This window comes from Lactuca saligna, chromosome 4 (assembly GCF_052625555.1).
Source record: "Lactuca saligna cultivar CGN05327 chromosome 4, ASM5262555v1, whole genome shotgun sequence".
NCBI classification, from domain to species: domain Eukaryota; kingdom Viridiplantae; phylum Streptophyta; class Magnoliopsida; order Asterales; family Asteraceae; genus Lactuca; species Lactuca saligna.
This window is the reverse complement of record NC_136420.1, coordinates 283,904,300-283,923,281: the sequence shown is the minus strand read 5'-3', so window position 1 is coordinate 283,923,281 and position 18,982 is coordinate 283,904,300.

The following is an 18,982-nucleotide window of genomic DNA, read 5'->3' as shown; positions in this document are numbered from 1 at the left end:
TTATCATGTAGTAAGGGCTAACAATCAAGTTTGTGATTTCTCTGTTGCTGATTTTCCACTAATGAACTTATATGATCTCATTCAAGTTGCTTTGCTTTTGAAAGATAGGAATGCATCACATCTTCAAGGAACTGATCAAGAAGTTTTTAGGCTTGGTCTTGCTCACATCAAAATATTCATAGAAAATTACTATGAGTGTTTGGCTTTGACAGATGTGGAGTTGGTAACAACTGTGGGGAAGGAAGTTAAGGTTTCTATGGAAATGCCGAAGACTCAAGCTGAATTAAAGAAGTATGCAGATGGGAAATATGCTTGAAGCTGTTTGGATTGGTCTTCACAGGAAAGGATAAGAATGGGAAGGCTAAAAGATTTTTGTTCTAGGTATGCGAAGTGTAGAGATACACTACCTCCTAGTATACGAACTTTATACAAATAATTGTTCAAAGAATAATCAAGGAGATAAAAAAGAGTTGAAGAGAATTTAGTCATGGTATACAGTGATTCGAAGGCTGATGCTTTTTGCTGCACATATTCTCACAAGTTGAGAAGTTCGACATTATTACAAAGGGGGAGATTATAGGGGTCGAAGTTTTGTTGTAATATGTCGAAGTCTATTATATTATTTTACAAGGCATTTTGTATCGAATCTTAGTGTTTTAGTCCTTGTAAATTTTTGTATGCTTTCACGTCTCCTATAAATAGGGACTTTACTTAGAGTTAGATAAGGATCCTAGAACAACTTGTCTACTTTCTCTTTGTAAGAACTGAAAGCATAATACAAGCTGAAACTGGATTATATTTACTCTCTTTGTTCATTTACTCAATTACACTGATATATTCTCGATTCATCACATCATCATTGTTGCTTTCCTGGAAACTTATATGGAAATTTGTTATTACTATTGCTTTCATAGCAATTCTTATTATGAACATGGTTTTTGTATTACTGTTGCTTTCCTAGCAACTCTTATTATCAATGGGGTTTCAATATTACTGTTGCTTTCCTAGCAACTCTTATTATCAAAGGGGTTTCCGTAATACTATTTCTTTCCTAGCAACTCTTATTATGACGGGGTTTCCGTATTATTGTTGCTTTCCTAGAAACTCTTATTATGAACAAAAATCTCTTATTATTTTATGGAAATCTCTCTTCCTTATCCTCATTCTTCTAATTAGATTAAATTCCTAAAGGCTTTTAGTGTCTTGGGTATCAAAATGTATTTGGGGATGAAAAGTGACAACTTTCAAGAATTTTGATCATGTGAGTCGGGCACACAATGTGCGCACCACACACTTGTAGTAGATTAACATTAAACTCGATTTTTGGCCTCATTCTATACTTTTCCGACATTCCTTTGGTACCCCTATTTTGTCTCGAGTGGGTCCCACACGCACGATGCACACATCGCACGCCTGCTTCCAAGCTTCAATTTCTTCATCTCTTTCGACCTCTCTACTTCTAGGTATCATCTATGCTTAATCCTAGCTTCGATTTTGGGCTAAATTTTAACTTTTATGGATTTTTAGGTTTTTATTAAATGATAGATTTTAGTTAAATTTCATGAAAAGGATGAGTAATTTGGCTATCTATACTACCGATTTACTTCCTAGATACTTAATTTTGAGTTTATTTCATCCATTGACCCTCATTTTGATATTTTAGAATTTGAAAGTTTTTCTAAACCGACTGTTCATGATGTTTAATCCTTAAATTCATGATGTTTTAGAAGACATGGACTACTTATTTGTGTTCTAAAAGCTTATTCGAACATCCCTATATGGTTATTATGTTGAAAATTAGACAAAACATCGATTTCCAAACTTGTTGTTCTTCGTATTTTTGGATCATGCCGCGTAGATGCATGTTGTCACACCCCGAAACTGATGGCGGAAACGTTCTGGGGCGGACGTCATGTAGTATCGCAACCAATGTACATAGTAAGCATAGTACACACAACCATTACATTACATAGAAATATTTACATTGTCTGAAAACAAGGTGTTACAAGTATTATACATATATATCATATGAACAAAAGTTAAGATGAGTCTTCTATACGCTTTGTATTCTCCAAAAGATCGTTGTGTACCTATCTAATGTGGACCTGAGAATACAAGCAGTTTGAAAATCAGCATAAAGCTGGTGAGTTCATAAGCGGTTTATTTTCGTAAAAGAACAAGTTTCCTTTGTTTTTTTCTGAAAAAGTCATTATCCAAGAAAATCCCATATTTTCTTATAAGCAAAGTTTAGTTATCTGTTTGTTGCACAGTCAAGTTAAGTTTGGTTATCCGCTTATTACAGAATCAAGTTAGGAACAGTTCGTAATCCAAGAAAATCCCATATTTTCTTATACGTAAGTTTGGTTATTCGTTTATTCTACAGTTTGGTTATGTACAGTTTGTTATCACAGGAAAAACCCTTATTTTCCTAAAAGTCGTGGTTAGTTCTTGGTTCGGAATACAATGTACTTGTATCTATCATACTTGTAGTATTAGATAAGTATTCTAAAAGCCTGGTTATCCTATACACGAATGTCGAATATCTACTATACTTATTCAAAATTTCGAATATTTGGAGACACTCAGAGACGTACACTAGCTGTATATTCGAAGTTATGGTGACATCCAAAGGCATGTTTTAGACGTATTTCTGAAGCTCTGTCGACATCCAGAGGCGTATGTTTTTGAAACTCTATTGATATCCAAAGGCGTACTTTCGAATTATTTCCGAAACTTTGGTGACACTCAAGGCGTACACTAGTTGTATTTTCGAATGTTTTGGTGACATCCAAAGGCGTACCCTAGCTGTACTTTCGAAGTTCTGGTACTATCCGGAGGCGTATTTTATTAGTAATAACCCTAATTTATGATTAGCATGAATCTTTCGTAAATTATAAAATGTAACATAGATTATAACATTTTATAAAGAAGTCTACAATTAGTCTGAAAGCTAACTCTGCAAGTCAAATTGTTGGTTAATACGGTTTTCTATATTAAAAGCATACAGAATATGAACATTTGAACTAAAATAATAAGGTTGAGTACAATATTTCCTTGTACTTTTGCTTGTATTCCCCCCTGAAAACATTTGAAAAACATGGAAAAAGGAGTAGGGGTATGAACTCACCGGTCGAGAAATGTGTCGGTTTGGATGCTAAACGTCAGCACGGGGGTTGAAAACGTGCGAGGTTCCTATGTAAGATGAAAAGATACATAATTTTATCTAATTGGACTTTGAACTACTAATTAATTGAGAATATGCACTCCGAGACGCGAAAACACTTCAATTCAAGTGTTAGAAGTGACCCGGGTAGCATCTAAGGGTGTGTATGGCTTGAATATGGAGTTTTCTCTTCAAGAGTGAACTCCTAACGGAGTTTTCGGCCCAATGACCAACTCCCGATGAGTTTATGGCCGTAAAGTCATGTTGGGGGTGTTCTTGGGTGCCTAATGGTCTTACAACTCTTGTGGGGTAATGCTAGGCTTGTTTTTAAGGCATTGGAAGGGATTAAACCACCAAAGGAACCATTTAATGGAGTTTACGGTTGTAAACTAAGAGTTTACAGCCGTAAGCTCCCACATACCCATTCCTTTTGTGTTTTGGTGGTTCTAGGTTAATCACATGTGATTCTAACTCAATATACAAGCCTCGGATGGAAGTTAGGGTACCATTTAACCAACTTATAGGAGTTTACAGCCCAGGAACCATTCTTGGGGGGTTTATGGTTGTGAACTCCTAAGGGGTGGTTTACTTTAAGTATAACTGCCAATGTAGCTTCAAGATCCAATTAGCAATTGTAGCTTCCAAAAGCCACTGTCGAATTGTGATCCAGTCAGTGACTGTTGTTAGATAAGTGATCATATATTCCTCTATTCTTCAAGATATCAGCAGAAAAATACATCAAACATAGTCATACTTATTATCCTGTAATTAGTTTCTCGATCTCTGATATGTTTGACATAGAACAAAATTGAACATATCAATTTAGTTCTGACCGGGCCCAACACACAAGTCAAAACAAATCATCGAGGGGCCCATATATCTTTTTTAATCCTCTTAGGATAAAAGGAACATATAAACTTCGATATTATATGCTTGTACTAACTACTCATCAAATCATGCACAACGATACGTTTTATAACAAAAAGTTACTGAAGCGTTTTGGTATCATCAATTCATAACCAATTTGTAGTCAACAACTCATATATCTTGATTTGAAGATTATATGATATTATTATCTCACAATCACTCGTGATAAATTCCATGAAGTGATTCAGGTGAGTGTCGGTTCTTCCAATACTCAAATCTTATTTCAGAAGTACTCATGAATGGTGTAGCAAACCTGTTGCTATGTCTAACTCCTTAGACAAATCTACAAGCAGCCAACTCATGACAGTCTTCTTTCATACCTTGTTACTCTTAAGTCATCACTCCCACCGAGGGTAAGGATCCAATCCTTAATCCTCCGTAGGTACTTAAGAATGTTCTTAAGTGCAGTCCAGTGCGCTCTACCTGGATTCCCTTGATATCTACTGACCATGCTTTAAGCAAAGGCCCCATGAGGGTGAGTCATAGCATACATGATTTAGCCAACCGCGAAAGCATATGGTACTCGACTCATTTATGCTATCTCAGCCTCTGTACTTGCACTCTGAGTCTTACTCAGTTTCGTATTGCTTTGGGTAGGTAAGTCACCTTTATTGGAGTTTTCCATGCTAAAACGCTTGAGCACCTTGTCCAGGTAAGTACTCTGACTAAGTATTGTTAGTCTCTTACTCCTGTCTCTCAATATCCTTATGCCTAGGATATAAGCAGTTTCTCCAAGATCCTTCATAGTAAAGCACTTCCAAAGCCAGGACTTAACCTCTGCAAGGTTGGGAAATTAGTTTTGAAATCCATCTGCCATATTTCATAGTTATGAAATGCAACTATGGCTAACATAACCCTTATAGATTTAATCTTCGCTACTGGTGAGAAGGTCTCATCATAGTCAACTGCATGAGTTTGAGTAAAGCCCTTCGCAACCAGTTGCGCCTTATATGTGTGTACTTTCCCATCCATGCCGGTCTTCTTCTTGAAGATCCATTTGCACCCGACTGTCTTTTGACCCGAAATTTTGTCAACCAAGTTCCAAACTTGATTTTCATTCATGGACTGAATCTCGATGTCCATAGACTCTTTGCATTTTGTAGACTTGGGGCCTGTCATGGCTTCCTTGTAGTTTTTAGGTTCATCTAGATTTATCAATGTACTATCACTGATAAATGTATCACCTTCAGCTGTAATACGAAAACCATATAACATAGGAGGTACAATAACTCTACTCGAACGTCTCAGAGGTACGGTCTCATCAATTGCTTCAACATGCGTTTCCTCCTCAGGTTGATTGCTAGTGTTTGAGGTTCCTTCATCGCTTGACTCTTGAAGCTCTTCAAGGTCAATTTTCTTCCCACTGTCACCTTGGTATATGAGTTTTCTCTCACAAAAGACTCCCCTTCTCGCAACGAAGACCACATTTTCACTCGGTCTATAGAAGAGATATCCAAAGGACTTCTGTGGGTAACCGATGTAAATACATCGCTCACTCCGAGGTTCGAGCTTGTCGTGAGTATGTCATCTTACAAAAGCCTCGCAAACTAAACTTTGATGTGATCCAACGAGGGAACCTTCCTTGTCGACATCTTGTGAGGTGTTTTGGCAACCTTCTTATTAAGGATATGGGCAGTAGTCTCTAAGACATACCCGCAAAATGAGATAGCTAGCGAAGCTTGACTTATCATTGAACGAACCATGTCCAACAAGGTTTGATTACGCCTTTCAGCCACACCATTCAGCTGTGGTATCCTCGGAGGCGTCAATTGTGAAACAATTCCACATTCCTTAATATAGTCGTGGAAATCGATACTAAGATACTCTCCTCCTTGATCGGATCACAACATCTTTATCTTCCTGCCCAGTTGATTCTCCACTTCCGACTTAAACTCTTTGAACTTTTCAAAGATTTCTAACTTATGCTTGATTAAGTGGATATAGCCATACCTACTATAATCATCGATAAAGTCACAAAGAAGCAGTTAGCATCCCTTGTGGCAGATCTGAAGGGTCCACACACATCAGTTTGTATAAGATCTAGAAAACCCTCACCCCTCTCACAAGTACCATTGAAGGGTGATTTGGTCATCTTTTTAAGTAAACAAGATTAGCAAGTGTCATCTGATTTCTGGTCGAGTGAATCCAAGACTCCAACCTTCTAAAGTTGGCCTATGCGCTTCTTATTAACATGTCCAAGACGACAATGCCATAAGCATGCCTATCCAAATTATTGGACGAATCAATATGTAACACATTATTTCATAAGTTATCTACAACCATCACAGTTTCATATATACCATTGCAAGGTAATGCTTCAAAATAAAAAACACTATTATAATAAGCATAAATACCACCATTCTCATCATTAAAAGAAAAGGTAAAACCTTGTTTATAGAAACTGTAAAAGGAAATAATACTTCTTGCCATATCGGAAGAGTAGCTACAATTATTCAAATCTATTTCTAACCCACTACTAAGAAATAAAGAGTAAACTCCATTCTTGGTCACAGACGACACTTTCCTATTTCCCATGATTAAGTTTATCTTCCCATGCTCCACATCCCTACTTCTTTTTAGTCCCTACAAATCAGAACAAATGCGAAATCCACAACCTGTATCAAGGACCCAAGATTTAGCATCTGATGAGTTATTAGATTGAATAGTGTAAATACCTGCAAATGAGGATTTGATCTTCCCATCCTTTATGTCGTGCAAGTACATGGGGCAGCTTCGCTTCCAATGCCCCTTTTCATGGCAATGGAAGCACTCCGCTTCCTTTGGATTGGTAGAGGGTACACTAGAACCAAATATGGTTCCACTAGAAGAAGATCCATCCTGGGACTTTCCCTTTGGAGGAGCCTTCCTTTTCTTACCCTTACCATGTCCAATTACCAGGACAGGGGCATTAGTAGTAGGAGTAGGGGTGGTAACAACAGATTTACCTTTCAAATTGCTTTTGGCAGTTTTGAGGAGTCCTTGAAGCTTGCTAAGAGTGACATCCTCCTTGTTCATATGATAAGTCATACGAAACTGATCATAACAAAAAGGCAGAGAATGAAGAATAATATCAATGACCAACTCTTCATCAAAGTTGACATTCAATTTTAGCAAGAGGTCCACATATCTCTGTAGTTTCTGCAAGTGGCCCGTGATGGACTCTCCATCCTTCATTTTAGTGGTAATCATGGAGCCGATGATCTCATACCTCTCCTGCCGATCACTTTGATGGTTTCTTTCCATCAAATCTTGGTGCATTTCATAGTGCCAGAAGTCCTCATAGGACTTTTGTAGCTCACCAGTCATGGTAGCTATCATAATACACAACACCTTTGTCGTGTCCATCACATGAATCCGGTACTCCTGAATTTCCTCGGGAGTAGCGGTTTGTTCATCAATTTCCTTTAGATCTTTATCTAGGACATATTCTTTGTCCTCATATCGAAGGGCCATACAAATGTTTTTGATCCAATCATTAAAGTTTGACCTACTGAAGATAGTTCTCCCTACCAAGTTCATTTTGGAGAAAGAGCCTGAAGGGTTACAACCCGAAGCATTGTTTTAGATAGACATCGGTAAAAGAAAAGGAAAAAAAGTTTAGATTAGATGAGAATCCTTAATATAAGACCCATAATGAAATATTAAGGCATGACCCAACACAATATCTACAACCGCGAAGAGGGATGCCGTAATCCAATTGTAAAATATTCGAAGGTAGGTAAATGATGATTTACCAATTTCCACAATGAAAAACGAAATTGCTTATTAGGTTTTAATTGGATTTGAAATTCCTAGATCCTTTGAGATTCATTGAACTTTTCAATGACATGTTTAAATCTCGATTGTGCCCGTCAAGTTTGTGACTGGGATGCCGATGATCACAAACAAGGTGTGAATAACCATGCAAATATACTTGGTACTCTTAATGTTACAAATCACCTAATGAATGTGCCGGTTTACCACACACGCTCCATTGATCTATGATTAACAATAAGCTACCCTTTTCCACTCTTATTATTCCCAAATTAGTGTGCCAGTTAACCACACACGCTCCACTAACGACTTAATAAAGTGCAAAGTGTAATTTCATGGATTAGCACTTTTTTCACATTTTTCCTAAAGTAACTAAGATTGGGAATTTAATAAAATGTTTAATTACTTTATATTTCATTATACTTTTAACTAGAATTAGTGTTCAATCCTACCCGTTCGGCTAACAACCCTGCACCAGTCAAGGAAGCGGTGGGTGAGAATGGACACCCATTAAACTGCCATTTTATAGGCAGTAACCTTATAACCCCCCTTATATACCGGCTTCGTGAATGAGGCCTACTAACGGTAAGATTGACTTTTCTTATACATATTGATGTGTGTAAAGTGCACTAGTTTAAATCCTACTTTTAAGTTATAAATTTAGCACACAAAGTGTCACACCCCCGAACCAGACGACGGAAACGTTCGGGGGCTGTCGTGACTCAATTGAATACCATCACAATGAATATACATGGAACATAACATCATACATCACCAAGCATTGGAATAGTACAACTGGTAGCGTTTACATTCATTACATTGTCTCAAAACATTACATTCTCAAAAGTAACTGTTCGATACTAAATTAAACCACAGCAAAACGTCATAGAGTACAATTCATCCTTCACTTTATCTGTTACCTGAGAATACAAGTATTTTGAAAAACGTCAACATATGAAATGTTGGTGAGTTCATAAGTAGTGTTTGAAATCCAATGCTTTGTATTGTTTGAAAACCACCAGAAAATCCGATATTTTCTAAAAATAGAATAGCGTAAAAATATGTGAAGATCCTTGAGTATGCTTGTTTGAATTCTATAGATGTAAGCGTAAGAGTTGTGAAATTCGACATGTAGTTCATAAGTGTACTTGTTGAAAACCCTAGGAAAACCGATGTTTTCCTATCACTTTATTTTACTTAGTTTGTGTACTGTTATTTCGTTACATTTTGGGGTATTTGTTGAGCTCCGGAGGCATGGAGTATACAGTGGGTGGTGAATTGTTGTAACGTCCGTCAATGAAAACGGACAGTCGACAACCGTGCCAGCGATCCCTTAGGCGTCACTCGCACTTATTCACACAACTCAATCCTCCCGGACTTGTGTAGTCCCACGACCGGAGGGAAGAAGAGAAGGTGCGAAACCCTCGGTATTTCCCTGCGTCGTTCAAGACCATTGCAATTGAGAAGGGCCCGAAGCCCAACCCGCAATCGTGAGTTGCCGACTTTACTAGCAGCACTGAAGGACCCTTGGGGACCAGCAGCATGTTTGCCATTGAAAGTCCTTTTACACGCGGTCGAGCCGTATTAGACCCAACTACATGTAAGCAAGTGTCCTTTGGGCCTAAAGATCATGTCATCGGGCTAGCTAGGCTCGACAAGCATGATTTGCAACTTTTGGGCCTAAGGAGTGTACATCGACATATTGAGTAATTCCACGAGAGTAAAGAGTTCCGAGAGTTCCATATGTGTATTGAGCGTTGTAGTGTTAGTAGTTTTGGATTTGTTATCGATTCGAGACCGAATCAATTCGTTTGATAACGATTGTTGGTGATATTGTGTATTGTAATTTATCGAGAGTCGTAGTGTCAATCTTTGTTCACAACGAGTGTATTGAATTATCATTGAAAATTTTCTGTTTACAACCCCTCTTTATTTTGTAAATTTACTTTTTCACCCCTTTAGGTAAAATAATTTCCGGTTTAGTCCTTAAACCATTTTTCTTGACATTTTAACACCAAAAATTATTGAAATTAATATTTTTCAGCATATTTTTCATTGAAAACAGTTTAAGTCCCTGAAATTGCAGTTTTCTCGGTTATAACCCCTCTTTTTCGCAATTTTTACATTTTTGGCCCAAATTGGAAAATTTTTGCAACTTTGGTCCTTTTTATATTTGAAAAGCATTTTAAACCTTTGAAAAGTACTTGTAACACTAGTAGTCCATTGTTTTACAGAAAAACACAGTTTTGGCCCTCCAAAACAGAAAATTTCGCATAATGGGCCCTATTGGGCCGAAATTGTCATTTTTAGCCCATTAATCTTGGTATTTATGTTTTTAACCCTCCAAATAGTATATTTTCAGAAAATACATTATGTAAACTGTTTTGACTCATCTCACCCATCAGATTTCGAAATATTTCATTTTAGGCCCTTCAACTTTGTATTTTTAACATTTTATGTCAAAAAAATGAGTTTTTAGCCCAAAATAAGTGTTGTCAAGCCATTTGGCTATTTTTCTTAGTATACTTTGCATGTAGTAGTATATTTTATGCTAGTATAAAATATATCTCGGTTTTTAGCATTTCATAACTAGATCTAGCATCAAAATCATACAAAACATACATATAAGTATAGAAATCAACCACAACATACACATAATGATGGATCTACACCTTTGCTTGTATTCTCCCCCACAAAAACTTATAAAACCGAAAATAAGGGGGTATGAAGCTCACCTTGTTTGAAGCTTTCGGTTTTTGAAGAAAAGATGGAAGAAAATGAAGTGATTTTTCGGCCTTAGCACCTTTCCTTGGTAGATCTCGAGTTTGGTGACTTCTAAGGTGCATGATCACAAGTTGGAATAGATTTAGAAGAGGTTTTTGATGGAGTGAAGTAGCTAGATCATGGATATAAGTAAAAACTTACCTAAGATGATGATTAACTTGCAAGATCCTCTTGAAAGCTTCTTAGATTCACGAAAATTTTGAAGAAGGAGGGAGGATTGTTATTCTAGACTTAGAGAGTTTGGAAGTGATTTTTGTGGTGTGTGTGTGTTTGCATGTGGCCGAGAGTGAGGGAGAGAGGAAGAAGAAATGATATTTGAGGTGAGGTTTGCATGGAGATATGAGTTTCTTGCATGGAAGTCCTTTAGTTAATAGTGAGGTGGCATGAGAAAGTCAAACCTTTCTCTTGGGCTTGTTTTGGGCCGAAAACATAATTTGGGCTTTTTGCTCCTAAGCCCAATATTAGAGTTAGTTTGGGTGAATTTTAACAATAAAGAATATAAAATGATTTTTTTTCCATTTTTGTTGGACTAGTTTAGGGTATTCATGGATCAAAGCTTTAATTCATTCCATTCTAGGCCCAACATGGCCCAAAATGTTGAAATAAATTAGTGTGGGTCCAATTAGAGCCCAATTAGGGTTCTAAGCCCATGATAGTCTAATTGGAAGCTTATTGGTCCATTTGGATCCAATAAGGGAGTCCTAGTCCAAAATGGAATTAAACAAGGACTTCTAGGGTCTCCAATTGTTTGATGACTATTTGTAGTACTTGTATGATGTATTTGATTGAAGTTTTTGATGTCATTAAATAAGCATCACACATGCTTTTAAGTTTTTGATTCAACCTTTACTTGAGTGTAGTGATTACAAGACACAAAATTTCTAGTTGTGACACAAAGGCAGTGAACCTGCCTTTTAGTGGTATAGATGGATAAGTAGAGTGTCGAACTCATGGAATGAAAATTAAACTAATAACTAATTTTAACTAAGCAAGTAATAAAAGTAAAGGTTTTTCTCTAGTTTTACAAGACTAGAAAGTTAAACAAAACACCTGACACAGGATTTAACTAAAAGCTAACAAGCAAAAATTCACCAAATTTTTATAAAGAGTTTCTGTTTAGGTCCAACCAATTCACTCCTATGGTTATTTTTATAGTAATTTTATATATTAGTTGTTATTGGTTACCATCTATAGTGGTTAGGTTCATATTCACTAATACTAACCCTTAGATAATTAAATAATTCACGCAGTGCCCAATTGTTTAAACTAATTAATTCCCTAGTTCAATTATTTGGATTAAATAAGATTTGTAATTGGTTAATCAAGTGGGTGATTCAATTAACCTCTTGTTTGTTGGTTTATCAAACAAGCTCACACATTAATTTACCTATTCTCTTATTAATTCTAGTTTCATGTTCATTATTCCTAGTCATATGATAAAGTAGTCACATAAACATATGAGGTTAACAACTAAGAGATGTTCATGCAGCTTAATTGTCTTCCAATTAATAGAAGATAGTTGTAATCAATGCATAAGGTTCTTTAACAAACTTAATTTAATGAAATCATCAATAAACAATCAACTAAAGTATTAATTAAACCATAGGAGTAATTTGGTTCTTCCTAAACAGAAACCATCCGAGTTTTAGCTCATGATTACAAGAAAAGCAGGCTCAAAAACGAATTTGATTAAACTAAACATAATGCAATCCTAGATTAAGTGGAAAATATAACCTAATTCGCTTCCAAACTTCAAAAGATTAAATATTAGGGTTCTTCAGGTCTTCAAGGGTTTCTCCAATCGTAGCTCTATCTCCAAGGAAGCCAAAAAATGTCTTTAATTCGGATTAAGACTCCATATTTATAGTTATCACAAAACAGGGGCTACTCGGCGAGTAGGTCGTGGACTTGCCGAGTATATGCATGGAATCCGTGTACGGCAAGGATTTTTGACTTTTCTTCGGGAACATTCTTACGAACTCGCCGAGTAGATGTGTGATTCTTCCTTTCTCTTCATCCTTTGGTTTCTAATTGCTCCTCCTCACTCCTTTTTGCTCCAAAGCTGTCTCTTGGACTGAAAACATAATTTAAGCATCATTAAGTACCTTTTGTCCATATTATGCATATAATTAGCTAAAAATGAATAAAAATATATGCAAAACATATGGCTAAATATGCAAATATCACATACACAGACACACACACACACACACACACACATATATATATATATATATATATATATATATAAGTATTAATATTTAATATTATAATAGTATAATGGTATAATTTTAATCTTTTAAAACTCCAGGGTTTTGGAATTAAATGTCTTATTAGTGTGACTTTACAAATTCCAAAACTTGAGGGCACGTTTTGAAACTTTTCAAGACTTTTCATATCCATAACTTATGGATATTTATGAGTTTTAAAGTTCATGAATGAGACATTTCATATAACTTGAGGACAAGTTACAAAAACTCATATCATAAACACTTTTAAGATCAATCTTGATTAACAACAATCATCATATAGTTTTTCTATTGATCTATTCTAACTAAGGCAAGACAATTCATATAACATACTACAAATAATTACTTTATTATCTAAACATTTGATAATTGCCTTTAAAATAGATGAAGACTATCCTTAACAATTAAGAAAATACAAATATTTTTATGATTACAAAACGGTTTGTGGTAATGATTCTATCCATGTTTGGCCAAAAACACTAATGAAAGACCCATGCTTTCATAATTGAAACATTATTATTCCAAGTTACTCCAAATTACTTCAAAACATGCTACATGCATATTTATAAACAATAATTTTACATTGATAGTTTAATTACAAAAGACTGCATACAAACCGACTAAATTTTAGTATATTACATAACTACCTATGAATCTATTATTCATATACATACATAAACCAAGTACAAAAGTAATAGTATAATGTATTCTAAATCTTCCAGCAGTTTAATACTATACTGGATGCTTATTTCCTGCAATTGTTAAACATTGAGAGGGGCAAGCGGTGACGCTTTGTGAGTTCAATAATAGATACAATATAATGTTATGCCATATATATACTTCAATATGACACAAGCAAAGAGGAACAAGGAACAACAAAGGCATATGCGAATCATGTGGCAAGATTTCCATATCAACAAATGATTTGATTCAAAGATATACAATCAATGAGACATAACAATTACAATACTTTATATACATCAATAAAGCTTCGGCCCAAATGGCACAGAAGACATACACTTTCTGATTAAACATTTTGGTAGATTTCAAGCTTTCAACCCTATCTAACCTTCTGTCAATGCCATAAGGGTAGAAGTCATTCTCTTACGAGACATGCTCTACACTACCATAGGCTACATACCAATACCATTGTAAATCTAAGTTGTTTCACTGATCACATGGCCAAAGGTATAACTTTGCTACCAATATAGCATGGAATAACAACACAAGATAATAATATTGAAAAGCACATAACACATATAATACATAACATACAAATGTTCCTATGTATTGAACTCACATTGAAATAACTGGGGGTTAAAATATTAATTTGGGTAGCACTTCGGCTCTAATTATGACTTTCTATGATGAAACCGAAGATTTTTTTATCGAAAACCAGACCTTGTGCGGGTAGAGTTCTGAATTTGAAAATATAATTTTCTCGGGAAATTAGGAGCATCGGCCTTTGCTTCGGGTGTCGGGAATGATACCGGGGCTTCGGGGGTCAAAAGTAGACTAAAAGGATGAAAGAGGGTGAAAGATATAAGAAAATGTAAAATAAATCCGGACACCCTCGATCTCTATTTATAAGGGACCGAAGCTGCTTACTACACTGAGCGTAAGTCCTCTGTACACTGGGCGTACTTGCGAGGAGTTATCTGATCGGAACTCGAGCTCGGATGTGGCGCTTCGTGCGAAGAGAGAATGACGTGGCTGATCCGAGGCCTTACATGCGAACATTGGGCGTAATTTTGTACGCGGGGTGTACCTCCTCGGACTAGCCTTTATATTTGTGCCAAAAACTTGTAAAATTCATATCTTTTGCATACGAACTCCGTTTTTGACGTTCTTTATATGCACGCGTAGGTGAAATTATGCTCTATAACTTTCGTTTAGACTCCGTCAACTAATTTTGAATTTATTTTTATTATTATACTTTTAAGGGAAATCTTCAGAAAAGTCCCCATATTTACAGAAAAGTTACACTTTAGTCCCAAGATTTTTTTTAAACGAAAAAGTCCTGAAAACCGGCAAAAAATTACAGTTTGACCCTTTTTGACCGGTTGAAACCAGTAACAAATTGATTTGGGACTATTTCTTAAACTAACCCAAAAAATTGGGACTTTTCTGTAATAAAAAAATATTAGGACTTTTCTGTAAACAAAATTATTAGGACTTTTTTACAAACAAAACCCTTATTATTATTATTATTATTATTATTATTATTATTATTATTATTATTATTATTATTATTATTATTATTAAGAATTCTATTTTTTGAACTTGTTATTATTAATATTGTTACTAATATATATAAATGCATTAAATGAAAAAATAATACTAATGACATTGTTTCAGGGTGGAGGTGGAAGAGATGGTAATGCTTTTAGCATTTAAACCGTGAATGTGTGCTCGTATATTTTTACTTTGTATATGGTCATTTCACATTTGTTATTATTGTTTTCAATTCAGAATAATAATACTTAACAATTTAAAAGAAGTTGCATATTTGTAAAATTGTTTATAAATAGTTTAAGGTAGAAGTATTTCTCACTTTGTATATAAAAATGTTTAAGGTAGAAGGATTATTTTCCAAATCCAAGAGATACACTACAAAGATTACAAACATCTACATAGGTAGCCCATATCAAAATTCAAAACTATTAATTACAATATCTTGTTTAATAAAAAGTAATAGGAAAAATTCAAAAGTATTAATGAAAATTCAAAAGTATCAATCCAAAAAACATGTCCCATTACTTTTTATTAAACAAGATATTGTAATTAATATTTTTGAATTTTGATATGGTTACCTATGTAGGTGTTTGTAGTGGAATTGTTGGATTTGGAAAAGTAATTCTTCTACATTAAACAATTTTATATACAAAGTGAGAAACCCTTCTACCTTAAAATATTTATTAACAATTTTACAAGTATGCAACTTCTTTTAAATTGTTAAGTATTAATATTCTGTATTGAAAACAATAATAACAAATGTGAAATGACCATATACAAAGTAAAAATAAACGAGTACACATTCACGATTTCAATGTTAAAATCATCATCACCTCCTTCACCTCCACCCATAAACAATGTCATTAATATTATTTTTTCATTTAAATGCATTTATATGTATTAGTAACAATATTAATAATAACAAGTTCAAAAAATAGTACTCTAATTTATATTTTTTAATAATAATAATAATAATAATAATAATAAATGTTTTGTTTGTAGAAAAGTCAAAATATTTTTATTTACAGAAAAAGTCAAAATATTTTTTGTTTACAAAAAAGTCATAATATTTTGGGTTAGTTTACGAAATAGTCCCAAATTAATTTGTTACCGGTTTCAACAGGTCAAAAAGGGTCAAACTGCAAAATTTTGCCGGTTTTCAGGACTTTTTCATTCAAAAAAAAAAATCTTGAGACTAAAGTGTAATTTTTTCATCAATATTGGTACTTTTTTGAAGATTTCCTTATTTTTAACAGGCTGGGACAAGATAAGTCTGTTAAAATTCATAAATTCTTCATCCGATGTCCGTTTTCGACTGTCTTTTTACCGTTGTACTACTATTGACGAGACCTTCAATTCTCGTTTAGGTTGCATCGGATAAAAATCACTCAATATTTGTTTTGAGTTTTTAGCTGTCTACTACTAATCCGAAATTTAGAAAAATCATAACTTCCTCATACGAAGTCAGATTTAGACGTTCTTTTTATGAAAATTCTTGGTTTAACGAATACTACGACTTTCATTTAGATTTTAAGGGCTAAAAAAGTAGTTTATCGAAAACTCACTTTTTATGTCATTCGACGTTGTGCCGGTTCAGTCGCGAAACTTCAAGGAGACATAAGTTCTTCGTTATAGCATGGATTTCGACGAGGTTTTCGCCTAAATGCTTCTAACGAGATTATTTAAAACTTTCATCAATAAAATTTGAAGTAAAATTTTATATTTTCATTAAATTTTGATATTTGACTTTTGATTGAAATCTCATTAGACTTCTAATATTTTCCGAGTGATTGTAAACATAGTTTTACTTCAATTCCAGTAAAAACCATCTGTGAGAACTCAATACTCAATATCACATAATATTTCATAATATTATTCATTACAAAACATGATTTCAAAACGTATATGTTACATTTAAATTCTGCACAAAGGAGCACCAACTCGTCGAGTGCATGAACTGGACTCGCCAAGTTGATGCTTTACTGAGTGGACTCGGCGAGTCTACTTATGGACTCATTGAGTTCACCTTTCAGAGTGCAGAAAAATTGCTTTTCCAGCTTTGAAAACAAGTGAGCATCACATATAATAGAAAACAAACCTAGGCTCTGATACCACTGTTGGGTTTAAGCACTATAACACTCCTATGGTGCACATGCAACCCTAGATGCTTTGGAACTATGTTTTCTCAAATTATACATGTATTTTTCAAATTTCCAAAGCATACAACTTAACTAGCATACCATTGAACATAACAACTATTTAGATGGCTTACCTCTTGTGTAGTTCTTGGCCTTGGAAGCTTTAGCACCGCAAATGTAATGCCTCTAATGTGTTACAAACACTAAAGGCAAAGGAGGCTTAAGAGAATAAGACTTGTAAGCTCAAAATCGTTTCTACACTCTTAGTGTATCTTGTGCTATCGATTTTTGTCACCAAGAGGTTCCTTTTATAGTGTTTCAAACTCTAGGTTTCGATCCATGTAACCCTAATGCACCATGACCTTCCATATCCCTTAGGCTCCATGGGTTAAAACTCCATGGACTATCCATAGACTATTTAGCCCATTCTAACGGAATATTGGCCCACACTATAAGAATGATTGATTTACAGAATTAACCTCGTATATTTAATTAGTCTCTTCTGACCACTAAATTAATTCCAAATTAATTCTTGAATAATACTAACTAATTAAATAATATGATTTCTCAATTAATATATTATACTTATAAGATATTAATAAATCATCAATAACCTTATTCTCAAAAGTCTATCCTATCAAATTGCACTAGTGAAGGCAAACCAAAAGGACCATGCTATAATTGGGTCAAGTACATACTAGATATAGTTATGGGCTTAGAGACCAAATCCAATATTAAAAATTAAGAATCTGTCGAATGATTAAAAGTCACAACCTCAGAAGGGCTCGATAAAGAATTGCTACTGTAGCGGCTATTAGGGTTTACAATGACACGGTTAATTAATACACGATACACGCATGAACCTTTAATAGTAAAAACATAATCATTAATCACGGGTGGACAGGCCCAACTGGATATACAAAAGACTATGTAAAAATCCTAAAAGACGCATCACTTTAAACTCTAACAATCTCCCCCTTTGCGTCAATTGAGGCGAGAGTGCTTCATTGCTAAGTTCGCTTCTGCACTTCAAATACTTTCGGACTGACGCTCAACATAACTTTTTGAACTTGGATATACCAATGAATCATATCTGAAAAGTACTTCTTGTCGCCTTTGATGCTCCTTTTGTACTTGCTGACGAAGTCCAAGATATATTAAAGGCATGAAGTGGAGAAAAAGTGCTTATTAGTAAGAAAGAAGCAAGCCTTGTAAAAATCTGCATCAGTTCTTTCTTTCATCTGAATGGCAACACACCAACCTTCTTTTTGTATCTTCCTAGGTTTCATTTTATCAAAACCTTATGGGGTTTCTTTTGGCAGTATACTTGGCTTCCTTCGCAGCACAACAACAATCTCAATATCCATCTTGCCGACTTCTTGAATATATGAAATTAACTTTTTCTTAAGGTGAGAAACAACAGGCTCATAATTTTGTTCACCCCTTAGCAAGAAGTTGTACAACACGATCGAGTCGTATGAGTTTAGGCATGACAGATTAGCGAGAGTGAATTTGTAGACCTAACTCGAAGAACCTCTAGCAACCTTAAACTTCACATTTGGGAAGCTATTGGGTTCGATTGGACCGGTGACCTACACAACTGTAATTTTGCTTGCACTCCACGTTTCATACTGCGGCTTCATGTGCTTTAGGTATAATGAGAAAAGCAAGTGATCTGCACCGTTGTCTGTTGCCAGAACATTCACAACTTTCACAAAACTACTAAACATGAA